Source organism: Manis pentadactyla, chromosome 9 (assembly GCF_030020395.1).
Source record: "Manis pentadactyla isolate mManPen7 chromosome 9, mManPen7.hap1, whole genome shotgun sequence".
In the NCBI taxonomy this organism is placed as follows: Eukaryota; Metazoa; Chordata; class Mammalia; order Pholidota; family Manidae; genus Manis; species Manis pentadactyla.
The window spans coordinates 104912262-104933229 of record NC_080027.1 but is presented as its reverse complement, the minus strand read 5'-3'; positions in this window follow the sequence as shown (position 1 = coordinate 104933229).

Below are 20968 nucleotides of genomic sequence, written 5' to 3'. Positions count from 1 at the left end.
GGCAGGTGGTCCCTTCCAAGTCCACTATACCATACTTTTACTTTTTTCCTTTTGGGGGTTACTGCAGGGTCTCTATGCAGTGTTACTGGAGGTGCATGCACTGGCCATAATGATAAAACAAAAGTCCCCGGTAAGGTGCTCCTACCTTGTCGCCGTTCAGGTTACACTACTGTGGACTTTGGCGGCCACCGAGCAGCTACTCAATGAATACACAGGAAGACTGTTTCCAGGCCTTGTCCCCACGGCACGAGGAGAGCCAGCCGTCGTAGGTCCATGTTTCCGAAGGTCCTAGGCAATGTCCATTCAGTGGAGTCTCCAGAGTTCAGTGCAGTTGGTGATGGCAGCAAGATGTTACTCTGGTGGCCAAACCTCGGCTTCAGTGTTTCTTCCTCGGTTTCTACTTGCAGCTGTAAAGGGGTTGCAGCCGTATGTGCTAACATGTCCACCGGGCTCAGGGCTAACTTTCAGGTCCCTCTGTTGAAGCTGTAGCCTGTTAGCAGGGCACTTACATCAAAATGTGGTTGAAGTTCGTTGAAGATCCCGGTCATAGGAAACCCACCTTCCGCGCTTTCCCCTCGCCTGTATTCCCGCCTTACAATCTATGCGCTTCCAATCTTCCGCAATGGTCCCTGTGTGAGAAAACTGGAGCACTGTAACAAAATTCCACAATAGCAAGAGAAGACAAAAACAATTTAGAGACATTGAAAACTAAGATACAGCAAGATTTTGACAAAGTAACAAAAATTATAATAATCCTCCAAAAGGAGGATGTTCCTAAGAACAAAAATGTAATAATCCTCAAGCCCGGGGAAATTCCCAATGCACAATGATATTGGGCCAATAGGACACATGGTTTCATGCCATCGACATAGGCAAATCCTGTCCATCAGGTAGGATACATGCAAGAGAGTGGTCCTCTGATCGGACTGTAGCAGGCTCGCGGTCCCTTCCAAGTCCACTGTACCATACTTTTACTTCTTTCCCACTTGGGGTGACTGAAGTGTATATATGTGTCTCCTGGAGCTGCATTCTCTGGCCATTATGGTAAAACAAACGTCCCTGCAAAGGTGCTCCTACCGTCGGGCCTTCCAGGAAACACTACTCTGTCCTTTGGAGGTCGTCCTGCTGCTTTCCAGGAATGCACAGGAGGCTGGCAGCTTCCAGGCCTTGTCCCCAGCGTGCCAGGAAAGCCAGCCTTTGTTGGTCTATGTGTCGAAAGGTCCAAGCCATGTCCACTCAATGGAGTCTCCAGGATTCAGGGCACTTGGTGATGGCAGCAAGGTGTCCTTCTGTTGCCCAAACCTTGGCTTCAGTGATTCTTCCTTGGTTTATACTTGCAGTTGCATAGGGCAAACAGCCATATATGTTAACATGTCCTCCGGGCTCAGGGCTTCCACACTGGGTGTCTGTGTTGAACCCGAATCCTAGCAATTGGCCAATTACATCATGAAGAGGTTGAAGTTCCATGAGGACTCTGGACCTAGGAACCCCATCCTCCCCACACTCCCCGGCACCAGTATTCTCGCCTTACAATCTAAACGCTTTCAATCTTCCGCAATGTTCCCTGGGCGAGAAACATGGAGCAATGTAACAAGATTCCACAATAGCAAGAAAAGGTGACATAAACTAGGAGACAATCAAAATTTAAATAGAGTAAGATTTTGAAACAGGGAACAAAATTTATAATAATCCTCAATCCAGAGGTGGTTCCTAATAACAAACGCTACAATACTCCTGAAGACATACGAAGTTCTCCATGCACAAAGAAATGTGGGGATTTAAGACACATGTTTTAGTGCCATCAACGTAGACAAATATTGTCCATCATGTAAAATTTATGCAAGAGAGTGGTCCTGTGATAGGACTGCAGCAGGCAGGCAGTCCCTTCATAGTCCACTATACCATACTTTTACTTTTTTCCTTGTGGGGGTTACTGCAGGGGCTCTATACATTGCTACTGGAGGTGCATGTACTGGCCATAATGATAAAAGAAAAGTCCCCAGTAAGGTGCTCCTACCTTGTCGCCGTTCAGGTTACACTACTGTGGATTATGGCGGCCACCCAGCGGCTACTAAACGAATACACAGGAAGACGGCTTCCAGGCCTTGTCCCCACGGCACGAGGAGAGCCACCCATCGTTGGTCCATGTTTCCGAAGGTCCTAGGCAATGTCCATTCAATGGAGTCTCCAGGGTTCAGTGCAGTTGGTGATGGCAGCAAGATGTTACTCTGGTGGCCAAACCTCGGCTTTAGTGTTTCTTCCTCGGTTTCTACTTGCGGCTGTAAAGGGGTTGCCGCCGTATGTGCTATTATGTTCACCGGGCTCAGGGCTAACTTTCGGGGTCGCTCTGTTGAAGCTGTAGCCTGGTAGCAGGGCACTTACATCAAAATGTGGTTGAAGTTCGTTGAAGATCCTGGTCATAGGAACCCCACCTTCCCCGCTTTCCCCTCGCCTGTATTCCCGCCTTACAATCTACGCGCTTCCAATCTTCCGCAATGGTCCCTGTGCGAGAAAACTGGAGCACTGTAACAAAATTCCACAATAGCAAGAGAAGACAAAAACAATTTAGAGACATTGAAAATTAAGATACAGCAAGATTTTGACAAAGTAACAAAAATTATAATAATCCTCCAAAAGGAGGATGTTCCTAAGAACAAAAATGTAATAATCCTCAAGCCCGGGGAAATTCCCAATGCACAATGATATTGGGCCAATAGGACACATGGTTTCATGCCATCGACATAGGCAAATCCTGTCCATCAGGTAGGATACATGCAAGAGAGTGGTAATCTGATCGGACTGTAGCAGGCATGCGGTCCCTTCCAGGTCCACTGTACCATACTTTTACTTCTTTCCCACTTGGGGTGACTGAAGTGTATATATGTGTCTCCTGGAGGTGCATTCTCTGGCCATTATTTTAAAACAAACGTCCCCGCGAAGGTGCTCCTCACATCTGGCCTTCCAGGAAACACTACTCTGTCCTTTGGAGGTCGTCCTGCTGCTTTCCAGGAATGTCCCTCTGGAGGCTACCAGCTTCCAGGCCTGGTTCCCAGGGTGCCAGGAGAGCCAGCCATTATTGGTCTATGTGTCGAAAGGACCAAGGCCATATACACTCAACGGAGTCTCCAGGATTCCGTGCACTTGGTGATGGCAGCAAGGTGTCCTTCTGGTGACCAAACCTCGGCTTCAGTGATTCTTCCTTGCTTTATACTTGCAGTTGTATAGGGCAAGCAGCCATATAGGTTAACATGTCCTCTGGGCTCAAGGCTTCCACTCTGGGTGTCTGTGTTGAACCCGAAGCCTAGCAACAGGCCAATTACATCATGAAGTGGTTGAAGTTCCGTGAGGGCCCTGGCCCTAGGAACCCCATCCTCCCGACATTCCCCGGCACCAGTATTCTCGCCTTACAATCTACACGCTTTCAATCTTCCGCAATGGTCCCTGGGCGAGAAGCATGGAGCACTGTAACGAGCTTCCACAATAGCAAGAAAAGATGACAAAAATTTAGAGACAATAAAAATTTAAATACAGTAAGATTTTGAAACAGGGAACAAAAATTATAATAATCCTCAATCCAGAGGAGGTTCCTAATAACAAACGCTACAATACTTCTGAAGACATAGGAAGTTCTCCATGCACAAAGAAATGAGGGGCTTTAAGACACATGTTTTAGTGACGTCAACGTAGACAAATATTGTCCATCATGTAAGATTTATGCAAGAGAGTGGTCCTGTGATAGGACTGCAGCAGGCAGGCAGTCCCTTCATAGTCCACTATACCATAATTTTACTTTTTTCCTTGTGGGGTTTACTGCAGGGGCTCTATACATTGCTACTGGAGGTGCATGTACTGGCCATAATGATAAAAGAAAAGTCCCCAGTAAGGTGCTCCTACCTTGTCGCCGTTCAGGTTACACTACTGTGGATTTTGGCGGCCACCCAGCGGCTACTCAACGAATACACAGGAAGACGGCTTCCAGGCCTTGTCCCCACGGCACGAGGAGAGCCACCCATCGTTGGTCCATGTTTCCGAAGGTCCTAGGCAATGTCAATTCAATGGAGTCTCCAGGGTTCAGTGCAGTTGGTGATGGCAGCAAGATGTTACTCTGGTGGCCAAACCTCGGCTTCAGTGTTTCTTCCTCGGTTTCTACTTGCGGCTGTAAAGGGGTTGCAGCCGTATGTGCTAACATGTCCACCGGGCTCAGGGCTAACTTTCAGGTCCCTCTGTTGAAGCTGTAGCCTGTTAGCAGGGCACTTACATCAAAATGTGGTTGAAGTTCGTTGAAGATCCTGGTCATAGGAACCCCAGCTTCCCCGCTTTCCCCTCGCCATTTTTCCCGCCTTACAATCTACGTGCTTCCAATCTTCCGCAATGGTCCCTGTGTGAGAAAACTGGAGCACTGTAACAAAATTCCACAATAGCAAGAGAAGAAAAAAACAATTTAGAGACATTTAAAACTAAGATACAGCAAGATTTTGACAAAGTAACAAAAATTATAATAATCCTCCAAAAGGAGGATGTTCCTAAGAACAAAAATGTAATAATCCTCAAGCCCGGGGAAATTCCCAATGCACAATGATATTGGGCCAATAGGACACATGGTTTCATGCCATCGACATAGGCAAATCCTGTCCATCAGGTAGGATACATGCAAGAGAGTGGTCCTCTGATCGGACTGTAGCAGGCTCGCGGTCCCTTCCAAGTCCACTGTACCATACTTTTACTTCTTTCCCACTTGGGGTGACTGAAGTGTATATATGTGTCTCCTGGAGCTGCATTCTCTGGCCATTATGGTAAAACAAACGTCCCTGCAAAGGTGCTCCTACCGTCGGGCCTTCCAGGAAACACTACTCTGTCCTTTGGAGGTCGTCCTGCTGCTTTCCAGGAATGCACAGGAGGCTGGCAGCTTCCAGGCCTTGTCCCCAGCGTGCCAGGAAAGCCAGCCTTTGTTGGTCTATGTGTCGATAGGTCCAAGCCATGTCCACTCAATGGAGTCTCCAGGATTCAGGGCACTTGGTGATGGCAGCAAGGTGTCCTTCTGTTGCCCAAACCTTGGCTTCAGTGATTCTTCCTTGGTTTATACTTGCAGTTGCATAGGGCAAACAGCCATATATGTTAACATGTCCTCCGGGCTCAGGGCTTCCACACTGGGTGTCTGTGTTGAACCCGAATCCTAGCAATTGGCCAATTACATCATGAAGAGGTTGAAGTTCCATGAGGACTCTGGTCCTAGGAACCCCATCCTCCCCACACTCCCCGGCACCAGTATTCTCGCCTTACAATCTAAACGCTTTCAATCTTCCGCAATGTTCCCTGGGCGAGAAACATGGAGCAATGTAACAAGATTCCACAATAGCAAGAAAAGGTGACATAAACTAGGAGACAATCAAAATTTAAATAGAGTAAGATTTTGAAACAGGGAACAAAATTTATAATAATCCTCAATCCAGAGGTGGTTCCTAATAACAAACGCTACAATACTCCTGAAGACATACGAAGTTCTCCATGCACAAAGAAATGTGGGGATTTAAGACACATGTTTTATTGCCATCAACGTAGACAAATATTGTCCATCATGTAAAATTTATGCAAGAGAGTGGTCCTGTGATAGGACTGCAGCAGGCAGGCAGTCCCTTCATAGTCCACTATACCATACTTTTACTTTTTTCCTTGTGGGGGTTACTGCAGGGGCTCTATACATTGCTACTGGAGGTGCATGTACTGGCCATAATGATAAAAGAAAAGTCCCCAGTAAGGTGCTCCTACCTTGTCGCCGTTCAGGTTACACTACTGTGGATTATGGCGGCCACCCAGCGGCTACTAAACGAATACACAGGAAGACGGCTTCCAGGCCTTGTCCCCACGGCACGAGGAGAGCCACCCATCGTTGGTCCATGTTTCCGAAGGTCCTAGGCAATGTCCATTCAATGGAGTCTCCAGGGTTCAGTGCAGTTGGTGATGGCAGCAAGATGTTACTCTGGTGGCCAAACCTCGGCTTTAGTGTTTCTTCCTCGGTTTCTACTTGCGGCTGTAAAGGGGTTGCCGCCGTATGTGCTATTATGTTCACCGGGCTCAGGGCTAACTTTCGGGGTCGCTCTGTTGAAGCTGTAGCCTGGTAGCAGGGCACTTACATCAAAATGTGGTTGAAGTTCGTTCAAGATCCTAGTCATAGGAACCCCACCTTCCCCGCTTTCCCCTCGCCTGTATTCCCGCCTTACAATCTACGCGCTTCCAATCTTCCACAATGGTCCCTGTGCGAGAAAACTGGAGCACTGTAACAAAATTCCACAATAGCAAGAGAAGACAAAAACAATTTAGAGACATTGAAAATTAAGATACAGCAAGATTTTGACAAAGTAACAAAAATTATAATAATCCTCCAAAAGGAGGATGTTCCTAAGAACAAAAATGTAATAATCCTCAAGCCCGGGGAAATTCCCAATGCACAATGATATTGGGCCAATAGGACACATGGTTTCATGCCATCGACATAGGCAAATCCTGTCCATCAGGTAGGATACATGCAAGAGAGTGGTAATCTGATCGGACTGTAGCAGGCATGCGGTCCCTTCCAGGTCCACTGTACCATACTTTTACTTCTTTCCCACTTGGGGTGACTGAAGTGTATATATGTGTCTCCTGGAGGTGCATTCTCTGGCCATTATTTTAAAACAAACGTCCCCGCGAAGGTGCTCCTCACATCTGGCCTTCCAGGAAACACTACTCTGTCCTTTGGAGGTCGTCCTGCTGCTTTCCAGGAATGTCCCTCTGGAGGCTACCAGCTTCCAGGCCTGGTTCCCAGGGTGCCAGGAGAGCCAGCCATTATTGGTCTATGTGTCGAAAGGACCAAGGCCATATACACTCAACGGAGTCTCCAGGATTCCGTGCACTTGGTGATGGCAGCAAGGTTTCCTTCTGGTGACCAAACCTCGGCTTCAGTGATTCTTCCTTGCTTTATACTTGTAGTTGTATAGGGCAAGCAGCCATATAGGTTAACATGTCCTCTGGGCTCAAGGCTTCCACTCTGGGTGTCTGTGTTGAACCCGAAGCCTAGCAACAGGCCAATTACATCATGAAGTGGTTGAAGTTCCGTGAGGGCCCTGGCCCTAGGAACCCCATCCTCCCGACATTCCCCGGCACCAGTATTCTCGCCTTACAATCTACACGCTTTCAATCTTCCGCAATGGTCCCTGGGCGAGAAGCATGGAGCACTGTAACGAGCTTCCACAATAGCAAGAAAAGATGACAAAAATTTAGAGACAATAAAAATTTAAATACAGTAAGATTTTGAAACAGGGAACAAAAATTATAATAATCCTCAATCCAGAGGAGGTTCCTAATAACAAACGCTACAATACTTCTGAAGACATAGGAAGTTCTCCATGCACAAAGAAATGAGGGGCTTTAAGACACATGTTTTAGTGACGTCAACGTAGACAAATATTGTCCATCATGTAAGATTTATGCAAGAGAGTGGTCCTGTGATAGGACTGCAGCAGGCAGGCAGTCCCTTCATAGTCCACTATACCATAATTTTACTTTTTTCCTTGTGGGGTTTACTGCAGGGGCTCTATACATTGCTACTGGAGGTGCATGTACTGGCCATAATGATAAAAGAAAAGTCCCCAGTAAGGTGCTCCTACCTTGTCGCCGTTCAGGTTACACTACTGTGGATTTTGGCGGCCACCCAGCGGCTACTCAACGAATACACAGGAAGACGGCTTCCAGGCCTTGTCCCCACGGCACGAGGAGAGCCACCCATCGTTGGTCCATGTTTCCGAAGGTCCTAGGCAATGTCAATTCAATGGAGTCTCCAGGGTTCAGTGCAGTTGGTGATGGCAGCAAGATGTTACTCTGGTGGCCAAACCTCGGCTTCAGTGTTTCTTCCTCGGTTTCTACTTGCGGCTGTAAAGGGGTTGCAGCCGTATGTGCTAACATGTCCACCGGGCTCAGGGCTAACTTTCAGGTCCCTCTGTTGAAGCTGTAGCCTGTTAGCAGGGCACTTACATCAAAATGTGGTTGAAGTTCGTTGAAGATCCTGGTCATAGGAACCCCAGCTTCCCCGCTTTCCCCTCGCCATTTTTCCCGCCTTACAATCTACGTGCTTCCAATCTTCCGCAATGGTCCCTGTGTGAGAAAACTGGAGCACTGTAACAAAATTCCACAATAGCAAGAGAAGAAAAAAACAATTTAGAGACATTTAAAACTAAGATACAGCAAGATTTTGACAAAGTAACAAAAATTATAATAATCCTCCAAAAGGAGGATGTTCCTAAGAACAAAAATGTAATAATCCTCAAGCCCGGGGAAATTCCCAATGCACAATGATATTGGGCCAATAGGACACATGGTTTCATGCCATCGACATAGGCAAATCCTGTCCATCAGGTAGGATACATGCTAGAGAGTGGTCCTCTGATCGGACTGTAGCAGGCACGCGGTCCCTTTCATGTCCACTGTACCATACTTTTACTTGTTTCCCACTTGGGGTGACTGAAGTGTATATATGTGTCTCCTGGAGCTGCATTCTCTGGCCATTATGGTAAAACAAACGTCCCTGCAAAGGTGCTCCTCACATCTGGCCTTCCAGGAAACACTACTCTGTCCTTTGGAGGTCGTCCTGCTGCTTTCCAGGAATGCACAGGAGGCTGGCAGCTTCCAGGCCTTGTCCCCAGGGTGCCAGGAAAGCCAGCCTTTTTTGGTCTATGTGTCGAAAGGTCCAAGCCATGTCCACTCAATGGAGTCTCCAGGATTCAGGGCACTTGGTGATGGCAGCAAGGTGTCCTTCTGTTGCCCAAACCTTGGCTTCAGTGACTCTTCCTTGGTTTATACTTGCAGTTGCATAGGGCAAACAGCCATATATGTTAACATGTCCTCCGGGCTCAGGGCTTCCACACTGGGTGTCTGTGTTGAACCCGAATCCTAGCAATTGGCCAATTACATCATGAAGAGGTTGAAGTTCCATGAGGACTCTGGACCTAGGAACCCCATCCTCCCCACATTCCCCGGCACCAGTATTCTCGCCTTACAATCTATACGCTTTTAATCTTCCGCAATGTTCCCTGGGCTAGAAACATGGAGCAATGTGACAAGATTCCACAAAAGCAAGAAAAGGTGACATAAACTAGGAGACAATCAAAATTTAAATAGAGTAAGATTTAGAAACAGGGAACAAAATTTATAATAATCCTCAATCCAGAGGTGGTTCCTAATAACAAACGCTACAATACTCCTGAAGACATACGAAGTTCTCCATGCACAAAGAAATGTGGGGATTTAAGAAACATGTTTTAGTGCCATCAACGTAGACAAATATTGTCCATCATGTAAAATTTATGCAAGAGAGTGGTCCTGTGATAGGACTGCAGCAGGCAGGCAGTCCCTTCATAGTCCACTATACCATACTTTTACTTTTTTCCTTGTGGGGGTTACTGCAGGGGCACTATACATTGCTACTGGAGGTGCATGTACTGGCCATAATGATAAAAGAAAAGTCCCCAGTAAGGTGCTCATGCCTTGTCTCCATTCAGGTTACACTACTGTGGATTTTGGCGGCCACCCAGTGGCTACTAAACGAATACACAGGAGGACGGCTTCCAGGACTTGTCCCCACGGCACGAGGAGAGCCAACCTTCGTTGTTCCATGTTTCCGAAGGTCCTAGGCAATGTCCATTCAATGGAGTCTCCAGGGTTCAGTGCAGTTGGTGATGGCAGCAAGATGTTACTCTGGTGGCCAAACCTCGGCTTCAGTGTTTCTTCCTCGGTTTCTACTTGCGGCTGTAAAGGGGTTGCAGCCGTATGTGCTAACATGTCCACCGGGCTCAGGGCTAACTTTCAGGTCCCTCTGTTGAAGCTGTAGACTGGTAGCAGGGCACTTACATCAAAATGTGGTTGAAGTTCGTTGAAGATCCTGGTCATAGGAACCCCACCTTCCCCGCTTTCCCCTCGCCATTTTTCCCGCCTTACAATCACGCGCTTCCAATCTTCCGCAATGGTCCCTGTGTGAGAAAACTGGAGCACTGTAACAAAATTCCACAATAGCAAGAGAAGACAAAAACAATTTAGAGACATTGAAAATTAAGATACAGCAAGATTTTGACAAAGTAACAAAAATTATAATAATCCTCCAAAAGGAGGATGTTCCTAAGAACAAAAATGTAATAATCCTCAAGCCCGGGGAAATTCCCAATGCACAATGATATTGGGCCAATAGGACACATGGTTTCATGCCATCGACATAGGCAAATCCTGTCCATCAGGTAGGATACATGCAAGAGAGTGGTAATCTGATCGGACTGTAGCAGGCATGCGGTCCCTTCCAGGTCCACTGTACCATACTTTTACTTCTTTCCCACTTGGGGTGACTGAAGTGTATATATGTGTCTCCTGGAGCTGCATTCTCTGGCCATTATTTTAAAACAAACGTCCCCGCGAAGGTGCTCCTCACATCTGGCCTTCCAGGAAACACTACTCTGTCCTTTGGAGGTCGTCCTGCTGCTTTCCAGGAATGTCCCTCTGGAGGCTACCAGCTTCCAGGCCTGGTTCCCAGGGTGCCAGGAGAGCCAGCCATTATTGGTCTATGTGTCGAAAGGTCCAAGGCCATATACACTCAACGGAGTCTCCAGGATTCCGTGCACTTGGTGATGGCAGCAAGGTGTCCTTCTGGTGACCAAACCTTGGCTTCAGTGATTCTTCCTTGTTTTATACTTGCAGTTGTATAGGGCAAGCAGCCACATAGGTTAACATGTCCTCTGGGCTCAAGGCTTCCACTCTGGGTGTCTGTGTTGAACCCGAAGCCTAGCAACAGGCCAATTACATCATGAAGTGGTTGAAGTTCCGTGAGGGCCCTGGCCCTAGGAACCCCATCCTCCCGACATTCCCCGGCACCAGTATTCTCGCCTTACAATCTACACGCTTTCAATCTTCCGCAATGGTCCCTGGGCGAGAAGCATGGAGCACTGTAACGAGCTTCCACAATAGCAAGAAAAGATGACAAAAATTTAGAGACAATAAAAATTTAAATACAGTAAGATTTTGAAACAGGGAACAAAAATTATAATAATCCTCAATCCAGAGGAGGTTCCTAATAACAAACGCTACAATACTTCTGAAGACATAGGAAGTTCTCCATGCACAAAGAAATGAGGGGCTTTAAGACACATGTTTTAGTGACGTCAACGTAGACAAATATTGTCCATCATGTAAGATTTATGCAAGAGAGTGGTCCTGTGATAGGACTGCAGCAGGCAGGTGGTCCCTTCCAAGTCCACTATACCATACTTTTACTTTTTTCCTTGTGGGGGTTACTGCAGGGTCTCTATGCAGTGTTACTGGAGGTGCATGCACTGGCCATAATGATAAAACAAAAGTCCCCGGTAAGGTGCTCCTACCTTGTCGCCATTCAGGTTACACTACTGTGGACTTTGGCGGCCACCGAGCAGCTACTCAATGAATAAACAGGAAGACGGCTTCCAGGCCTTGTCCCCACGGCACGAGGAGAGCCAGCCGTCGTCGGTCCATGTTTCCGAAGGTCCTAGGCAATGTCCATTCAATGGAGTCTCCAGGGTTCAGTGCAGTTGGTGATGGCAGCAAGATGTTACTCTGGTGGCCAAACCTCGGCTTCAGTGTTTCTTCCTCGGTTTCTACTTGCAGCTGTAAAGGGGTTGCAGCCGTATGTGCTAACATGTCCACCGGGCTCAGGGCTAACTTTCAGGTCCCTCTGTTGAAGCTGTCGCCTGGTAGCAGGGCACTTACATCAAAATGTGGTTGAAGTTCGTTGAAGATCCTGGTCATAGGAATCCCACCTTCCCCGCTTTCCCCTCGCCTGTATTCCCGACTTACAATCTATGCGCTTCCAATCTTCCGCGATGGTCCCTGTGCGAGAAAACTGGAGCACTGTAACAAAATTCCACAATAGCAAGAGAAGACAAAAACAATTTAGAGACATTGAAAACTAAGATACAGCAAGATTTTGACAAAGTAACAAAAATTATAATAATCCTCCAAAAGGTGGATGTTCCTAAGAACAAAAATGTAATAATCCTCAAGCCCGGGGAAATTCCCAATGCACAATGATATTGGGCCAATAGGACACATGGTTTCATGCCATCGACATAGGCAAATCCTGTCCATCAGGTAGGATACATGCAAGAGAGTGGTCCTCTGATCGGACTGTAGCAGGCACGCGGTCCCTTTCATGTCCACTGTACCATACTTTTACTTGTTTCCCACTTGGGGTGACTGAAGTGTATATATGTGTCTCCTGGAGCTGCATTCTCTGGCCATTATGGTAAAACAAACGTCCCTGCAAAGGTGCTCCTCACATCTGGCCTTCCAGGAAACACTACTCTGTCCTTTGGAGGTCGTCCTGCTGCTTTCCAGGAATGCACAGGAGGCTGGCAGCTTCCAGGCCTTGTCCCCAGGGTGCCAGGAAAGCCAGCCTTTTTTGGTCTATGTGTCGAAAGGTCCAAGCCATGTCCACTCAATGGAGTCTCCAGGATTCAGGGCACTTGGTGATGGCAGCAAGGTGTCCTTCTGTTGCCCAAACCTTGGCTTCAGTGACTCTTCCTTGGTTTATACTTGCAGTTGCATAGGGCAAACAGCCATATATGTTAACATGTCCTCCGGGCTCAGGGCTTCCACACTGGGTGTCTGTGTTGAACCCGAATCCTAGCAATTGGCCAATTACATCATGAAGAGGTTGAAGTTCCATGAGGACTCTGGACCTAGGAACCCCATCCTCCCCACATTCCCCGGCACCAGTATTCTCGCCTTACAATCTATACGCTTTTAATCTTCCGCAATGTTCCCTGGGCTAGAAACATGGAGCAATGTGACAAGATTCCACAAAAGCAAGAAAAGGTGACATAAACTAGGAGACAATCAAAATTTAAATAGAGTAAGATTTAGAAACAGGGAACAAAATTTATAATAATCCTCAATCCAGAGGTGGTTCCTAATAACAAACGCTACAATACTCCTGAAGACATACGAAGTTCTCCATGCACAAAGAAATGTGGGGATTTAAGAAACATGTTTTAGTGCCATCAACGTAGACAAATATTGTCCATCATGTAAAATTTATGCAAGAGAGTGGTCCTGTGATAGGACTGCAGCAGGCAGGCAGTCCCTTCATAGTCCACTATACCATACTTTTACTTTTTTCCTTGTGGGGGTTACTGCAGGGGCACTATACATTGCTACTGGAGGTGCATGTACTGGCCATAATGATAAAAGAAAAGTCCCCAGTAAGGTGCTCATGCCTTGTCTCCATTCAGGTTACACTACTGTGGATTTTGGCGGCCACCCAGCGGCTACTAAACGAATACACAGGAGGACGGCTTCCAGGACTTGTCCCCACGGCACGAGGAGAGCCAACCTTCGTTGTTCCATGTTTCCGAAGGTCCTAGGCAATGTCCATTCAATGGAGTCTCCAGGGTTCAGTGCAGTTGGTGATGGCAGCAAGATGTTACTCTGGTGGCCAAACCTCGGCTTCAGTGTTTCTTCCTCGGTTTCTACTTGCGGCTGTAAAGGGGTTGCAGCCGTATGTGCTAACATGTCCACCGGGCTCAGGGCTAACTTTCAGGTCCCTCTGTTGAAGCTGTAGACTGGTAGCAGGGCACTTACATCAAAATGTGGTTGAAGTTCGTTGAAGATCCTGGTCATAGGAACCCCACCTTCCCCGCTTTCCCCTCGCCATTTTTCCCGCCTTACAATCACGCGCTTCCAATCTTCCGCAATGGGCCCTGTGTGAGAAAACTGGAGCACTGTAACAAAATTCCACAATAGCAAGAGAAGACAAAAACAATTTAGAGACATTGAAAATTAAGATACAGCAAGATTTTGACAAAGTAACAAAAATTATAATAATCCTCCAAAAGGAGGATGTTCCTAAGAACAAAAATGTAATAATCCTCAAGCCCGGGGAAATTCCCAATGCACAATGATATTGGGCCAATAGGACACATGGTTTCATGCCATCGACATAGGCAAATCCTGTCCATCAGGTAGGATACATGCAAGAGAGTGGTAATCTGATCGGACTGTAGCAGGCATGCGGTCCCTTCCAGGTCCACTGTACCATACTTTTACTTCTTTCCCACTTGGGGTGACTGAAGTGTATATATGTGTCTCCTGGAGCTGCATTCTCTGGCCATTATTTTAAAACAAACGTCCCCGCGAAGGTGCTCCTCACATCTGGCCTTCCAGGAAACACTACTCTGTCCTTTGGAGGTCGTCCTGCTGCTTTCCAGGAATGTCCCTCTGGAGGCTACCAGCTTCCAGGCCTGGTTCCCAGGGTGCCAGGAGAGCCAGCCATTATTGGTCTATGTGTCGAAAGGTCCAAGGCCATATACACTCAACGGAGTCTCCAGGATTCCGTGCACTTGGTGATGGCAGCAAGGTGTCCTTCTGGTGACCAAACCTTGGCTTCAGTGATTCTTCCTTGTTTTATACTTGCAGTTGTATAGGGCAAGCAGCCACATAGGTTAACATGTCCTCTGGGCTCAAGGCTTCCACTCTGGGTGTCTGTGTTGAACCCGAAGCCTAGCAACAGGCCAATTACATCATGAAGTGGTTGAAGTTCCGTGAGGGCCCTGGCCCTAGGAACCCCATCCTCCCGACATTCCCCGGCACCAGTATTCTCGCCTTACAATCTACACGCTTTCAATCTTCCGCAATGGTCCCTGGGCGAGAAGCATGGAGCACTGTAACGAGCTTCCACAATAGCAAGAAAAGATGACAAAAATTTAGAGACAATAAAAATTTAAATACAGTAAGATTTTGAAACAGGGAACAAAAATTATAATAATCCTCAATCCAGAGGAGGTTCCTAATAACAAACGCTACAATACTTCTGAAGACATAGGAAGTTCTCCATGCACAAAGAAATGAGGGGCTTTAAGACACATGTTTTAGTGACGTCAACGTAGACAAATATTGTCCATCATGTAAGATTTATGCAAGAGAGTGGTCCTGTGATAGGACTGCAGCAGGCAGGTGGTCCCTTCCAAGTCCACTATACCATACTTTTACTTTTTTCCTTGTGGGGGTTACTGCAGGGTCTCTATGCAGTGTTACTGGAGGTGCATGCACTGGCCATAATGATAAAACAAAAGTCCCCGGTAAGGTGCTCCTACCTTGTCGCCATTCAGGTTACACTACTGTGGACTTTGGCGGCCACCGAGCAGATACTCAATGAATAAACAGGAAGACGGCTTCCAGGCCTTGTCCCCACGGCACGAGGAGAGCCAGCCGTCGTCGGTCCATGTTTCCGAAGGTCCTAGGCAATGTCCATTCAATGGAGTCTCCAGGGTTCAGTGCAGTTGGTGATGGCAGCAAGATGTTACTCTGGTGGCCAAACCTCGGCTTCAGTGTTTCTTCCTCGGTTTCTACTTGCAGCTGTAAAGGGGTTGCAGCCGTATGTGCTAACATGTCCACCGGGCTCAGGGCTAACTTTCAGGTCCCTCTGTTGAAGCTGTCGCCTGGTAGCAGGGCACTTACATCAAAATGTGGTTGAAGTTCGTTGAAGATCCTGGTCATAGGAATCCCACCTTCCCCGCTTTCCCCTCGCCTGTATTCCCGACTTACAATCTATGCGCTTCCAATCTTCCGCGATGGTCCCTGTGCGAGAAAACTGGAGCACTGTAACAAAATTCCACAATAGCAAGAGAAGACAAAAACAATTTAGAGACATTGAAAACTAAGATACAGCAAGATTTTGACAAAGTAACAAAAATTATAATAATCCTCCAAAAGGTGGATGTTCCTAAGAACAAAAATGTAATAATCCTCAAGCCCGGGGAAATTCCCAATGCACAATGATATTGGGCCAATAGGACACATGGTTTCATGCCATCGACATAGGCAAATCCTGTCCATCAGGTAGGATACATGCAAGAGAGTGGTCCTCTGATCGGACTGTAGCAGGCACGCGGTCCGTTCCAGGTCCACTTTACCATACTTTTACTTCTTTCCCACTTGGGGTGACTGAAGTGTATATATGTGTCTCCTGGAGCTGCATTCTCTGGCCATTATGGTAAAACAAACGTCCCTGCAAAGGTGCTCCTACCGTCGGGCCTTCCAGGAAACACTACTCTGTCCTTTGGAGGTCGTCCTGCTGCTTTCCAGGAATGCACAGGAGGCTGGCAGCTTCCAGGCCTTGTCCCCAGCGTGCCAGGAAAGCCAGCCTTTGTTGGTCTATGTGTCGAAAGGTCCAAGCCATGTCCACTCAATGGAGTCTCCAGGATTCAGGGCACTTGGTGATGGCAGCAAGGTGTCCTTCTGTTGCCCAGACCTTGGCTTCAGTGATTCTTCCTTGGTTTATACTTGCAGTTGCATAGGGCAAACAGCCATATATGTTAACATGTCCTCCGGGCTCAGGGCTTCCACACTGGGTGTCTGTGTTGAACCCGAATCCTAGCAATTGGCCAATTACATCATGAAGAGGTTGAAGTTCCATGAGGACTCTGGACCTAGGAACCCCATCCTCCCCACACTCCCCGGCACCAGTATTCTCGCCTTACAATCTAAACGCTTTCAATCTTCCGCAATGTTCCCTGGGCGAGAAACATGGAGCAATGTAACAAGATTCCACAATAGCAAGAAAAGGTGACATAAACTAGGAGACAATCAAAATTTAAATAGAGTAAGATTTTGAAACAGGGAACAAAATTTATAATAATCCTCAATCCAGAGGTGGTTCCTAATAACAAACGCTACAATACTCTTGAAGACATACGAAGTTCTCCATGCACAAAGAAATGTGGGGATTTAAGACACATGTTTTAGTGCCATCAACGTAGACAAATATTGTCCATCATGTAAAATTTATGCAAGAGAGTGGTCCTGTGATAGGACTGCAGCAGGCAGGCAGTCCCTTCATAGTCCACTATACCATACTTTTACTTTTTTCCTTGTGGGGGTTACTGCAGGGGCTCTATACATTGCTACTGGAGGTGCATGTACTGGCCATAATGATAAAAGAAAAGTCCCCAGTAAGGTGCTCCTACCTTGTCGCCGTTCAGGTTACACTACTGTGGATTATGGCGGCCACCCAGCGGCTACTAAACGAATACACAGGAAGACGGCTTCCAGGCCTTGTCCCCACGGCACGAGGAGAGCCACCCATCGTTGGTCCATGTTTCCGAAGGTCCTAGGCAATGTCCATTCAATGGAGTCTCCAGGGTTCAGTGCAGTTGGTGATGGCAGCAAGATGTTACTCTGGTGGCCAAACCTCGGCTTTAGTGTTTCTTCCTCGGTTTCTACTTGCGGCTGTAAAGGGGTTGCCGCCGTACGTGCTATTATGTTCACCGGGCTCAGGGCTAACTTTCGGGGTCGCTCTGTTGAAGCTGTAGCCTGGTAGCAGGGCACTTACATCAAAATGTGGTTGAAGTTCGTTGAAGATCCTGGTCATAGGAACCCCACCTTCCCCGCTTTCCCCTCGCCTGTATTCCCGCCTTACAATCTACGCGCTTCCAATCTTCCGCAATGGGCCCTGTGCGAGAAAACTGGAGCACTGTAACAAAATTCCACAATAGCAAGAGAAGACAAAAACAATTTAGAGACATTGAAAATTAAGATACAGCAAGATTTTGACAAAGTAACAAAAATTATAATAATCCTCCAAAAGGAGGATGTTCCTAAGAACAAAAATGTAATAATCCTCAAGCCCGGGGAAATTCCCAATGCACAATGATATTGGGCCAATAGGACACATGGTTTCATGCCATCGACATAGGCAAATCCTGTCCATCAGGTAGGATACATGCAAGAGAGTGGTAATCTGATCGGACTGTAGCAGGCATGCGGTCCCTTCCAGGTCCACTGTACCATACTTTTACTTCTTTCCCACTTGGGGTGACTGAAGTGTATATATGTGTCTCCTGGAGCTGCATTCTCTGGCCATTATTTTAAAACAAACGTCCCCGCGAAGGTGCTCCTCACATCTGGCCTTCCAGGAAACACTACTCTGTCCTTTGGAGGTCGTCCTGCTGCTTTCCAGGAATGTCCCTCTGGAGGCTACCAGCTTCCAGGCCTGGTTCCCAGGGTGCCAGGAGAGCCAGCCATTATTGGTCTATGTGTCGAAAGGTCCAAGGCCATATACACTCAACGGAGTCTCCAGGATTCCGTGCACTTGGTGATGGCAGCAAGGTGTCCTTCTGGTGACCAAACCTTGGCTTCAGTGATTCTTCCTTGTTTTATACCTGCAGTTGTATAGGGCAAGCAGCCACATAGGTTAACATGTCCTCTGGGCTCAAGGCTTCCACTCTGGGTGTCTGTGTTGAACCCGAAGCCTAGCAACAGGCCAATTACATCATGAAGTGGTTGAAGTTCCGTGAGGGCCCTGGCCCTAGGAACCCCATCCTCCCGACATTCCCCGGCACCAGTATTCTCGCCTTACAATCTACACGCTTTCAATCTTCCGCAATGGTCCCTGGGCGAGAAGCATGGAGCACTGTAACGAGCTTCCACAATAGCAAGAAAAGATGACAAAAATTTAGAGACAATAAAAATTTAAATACAGTAAGATTTTGAAACAGGGAACAAAAATTATAATAATCCTCAATCCAGAGGAGGTTCCTAATAACAAACGCTACAATACTTCTGAAGACATAGGAAGTTCTCCATGCACAAAGAAATGAGGGGCTTTAAGACACATGTTTTAGTGACGTCAACGTAGACAAATATTGTCCATCATGTAAGATTTATGCAAGAGAGTGGTCCTGTGATAGGACTGCAGCAGGCAGGTGGTCCCTTCCAAGTCCACTATACCATACTTTTACTTTTTTCCTTGTGGGGGTTACTGCAGGGGCACTATACATTGCTACTGGAGGTGCATGTACTGGCCATAATGATAAAAGAAAAGTCCCCAGTAAGGTGCTCATGCCTTGTCTCCATTCAGGTTACACTACTGTGGATTTTGGCGGCCACCCAGCGGCTACTAAACGAATACACAGGAAGACGGCTTCCAGGCCTTGTCCCCACGGCACGAAGAGAGCCAACCTTCGTTGGTCCATGTTTCCGAAGGTCCTAGGCAATGTCCATTCAATGGAGTCTCCAGGGTTCAGTGCAGATGGTGATGGCAGCAAGATGTTACTCTGGTGGCCAAACCTCGGCTTCAGTGTTTCTTCCTCGGTTTCTACTTGCAGCTGTAAAGGGGTTGCAGCCGTATGTGCTAACATGTCCACCGGGCTCAGGGCTAACTTTCAGGTCCCTCTGTTGAAGCTGTAGACTGGTAGCAGGGCACTTACATCAAAATGTGGTTGAAGTTCGTTGAAGATCCTGGTCATAGGAACCCCACCTTCCCCGCTTTCCCCTCGCCATTTTTCCCGCCTTACAATCACGCGCTTCCAATCTTCCGCAATGGTCCCTGTGTGAGAAAACTGGAGCACTGTAACAAAATTCCACAATAGCAAGAGAAGACAAAAACAATTTAGAGACATTGAAAATTAAGATACAGCAAGATTTTGACAAAGTAACAAAAATTATAATAATCCTCCAAAAGGAGGATGTTCCTAAGAACAAAAATGTAATAATCCTCAAGCCCGGGGAAATTCCCAATGCACAATGATATTGGGCCAATAGGACACATGGTTTCATGCCATCGACATAGGCATATCCTGTCCATCAGGTAGGATACATGCAAGAGAGTGGTAATCTGATCGGACTGTAGCAGGCATGCGGTCCCTTCCAGGTCCACTGTACCATACTTTTACTTCTTTCCCACTTGGGGTGACTGAAGTGTATATATGTGTCTCCTGGAGCTGCATTCTCTGGCCATTATTTTAAAACAAACGTCCCCGCGAAGGTGCTCCTCACATCTGGCCTTCCAGGAAACACTACTCTGTCCTTTGGAGGTCGTCCTGCTGCTTTCCAGGAATGTCCCTCTGGAGGCTACCAGCTTCCAGGCCTGGTTCCCAGGGTGCCAGGAGAGCCAGCCATTATTGGTCTATGTGTCGAAAGGTCCAAGGCCATATACACTCAACGGAGTCTCCAGGATTCCGTGCACTTGGTGATGGCAGCAAGGTGTCCTTCTGGTGACCAAACCTTGGCTTCAGTGATTCTTCCTTGTTTTATACTTGCAGTTGTATAGGGCAAGCAGCCACATAGGTTAACATGTCCTCTGGGCTCAAGGCTTCCACTCTGGGTGTCTGTGTTGAACCCGAAGCCTAGCAACAGGCCAATTACATCATGAAGTGGTTGAAGTTCCATGAGGACCCTGGCCCTAGGAACCCCATCCTCCCGACATTCCCCGGCACCAGTATTCTCGCCTTACAATCTACACGCTTTCAATCTTCCGCAATGGTCCCTGGGCGAGAAGCATGGAGCACTGTAACGAGCTTCCACAATAGCAAGAAAAGATGACAAAAATTTAGAGACAATAAAAATTTAAATACAGTAAGATTTTGAAACAGGGAACAAAAATTATAATAATCCTCAATCCAGAGGAGGTTCCTAATAACAAACGCTACAATACTTCTGAAGACATAGGAAGTTCTCCATGCACAAAGAAATGAGGGGCTTTAAGACACATGTTTTAGTGACGTCAACGTAGACAAATATTGTCCATCATGTAAGATTTATGCAAGAGAGTGGTCCTGTGATAGGACTGCAGCAGGCAGGTGGTCCCTTCCAAGTCCACTACACCATACTTTTACTTTTTTCCCTGTGGGGGTTACTGCAGGGTCTCTATGCAGTGTTACTGGAGGTGCATTCACTGGCCATAATGATAAAACAAAAGTCCCCGGTAAGGTGCTCCTACCTTGTCGCCACTCAGGTTACACTACTGTGGACTTTGGCGGCCACCGAGCAGCTACTCAATGAATAAACAGGAAGACGGCTTCCAGGCCTTGTCCCCACAGCACGAGGAGAGCCAGCCGTCGTTGGTCCATGTTTCCGAAGGTCCTAGGCAATGTCCATTCAATGGAGTCTCCAGGGTTCAGTGCAGTTGGTGATGGCAGCAAGATGT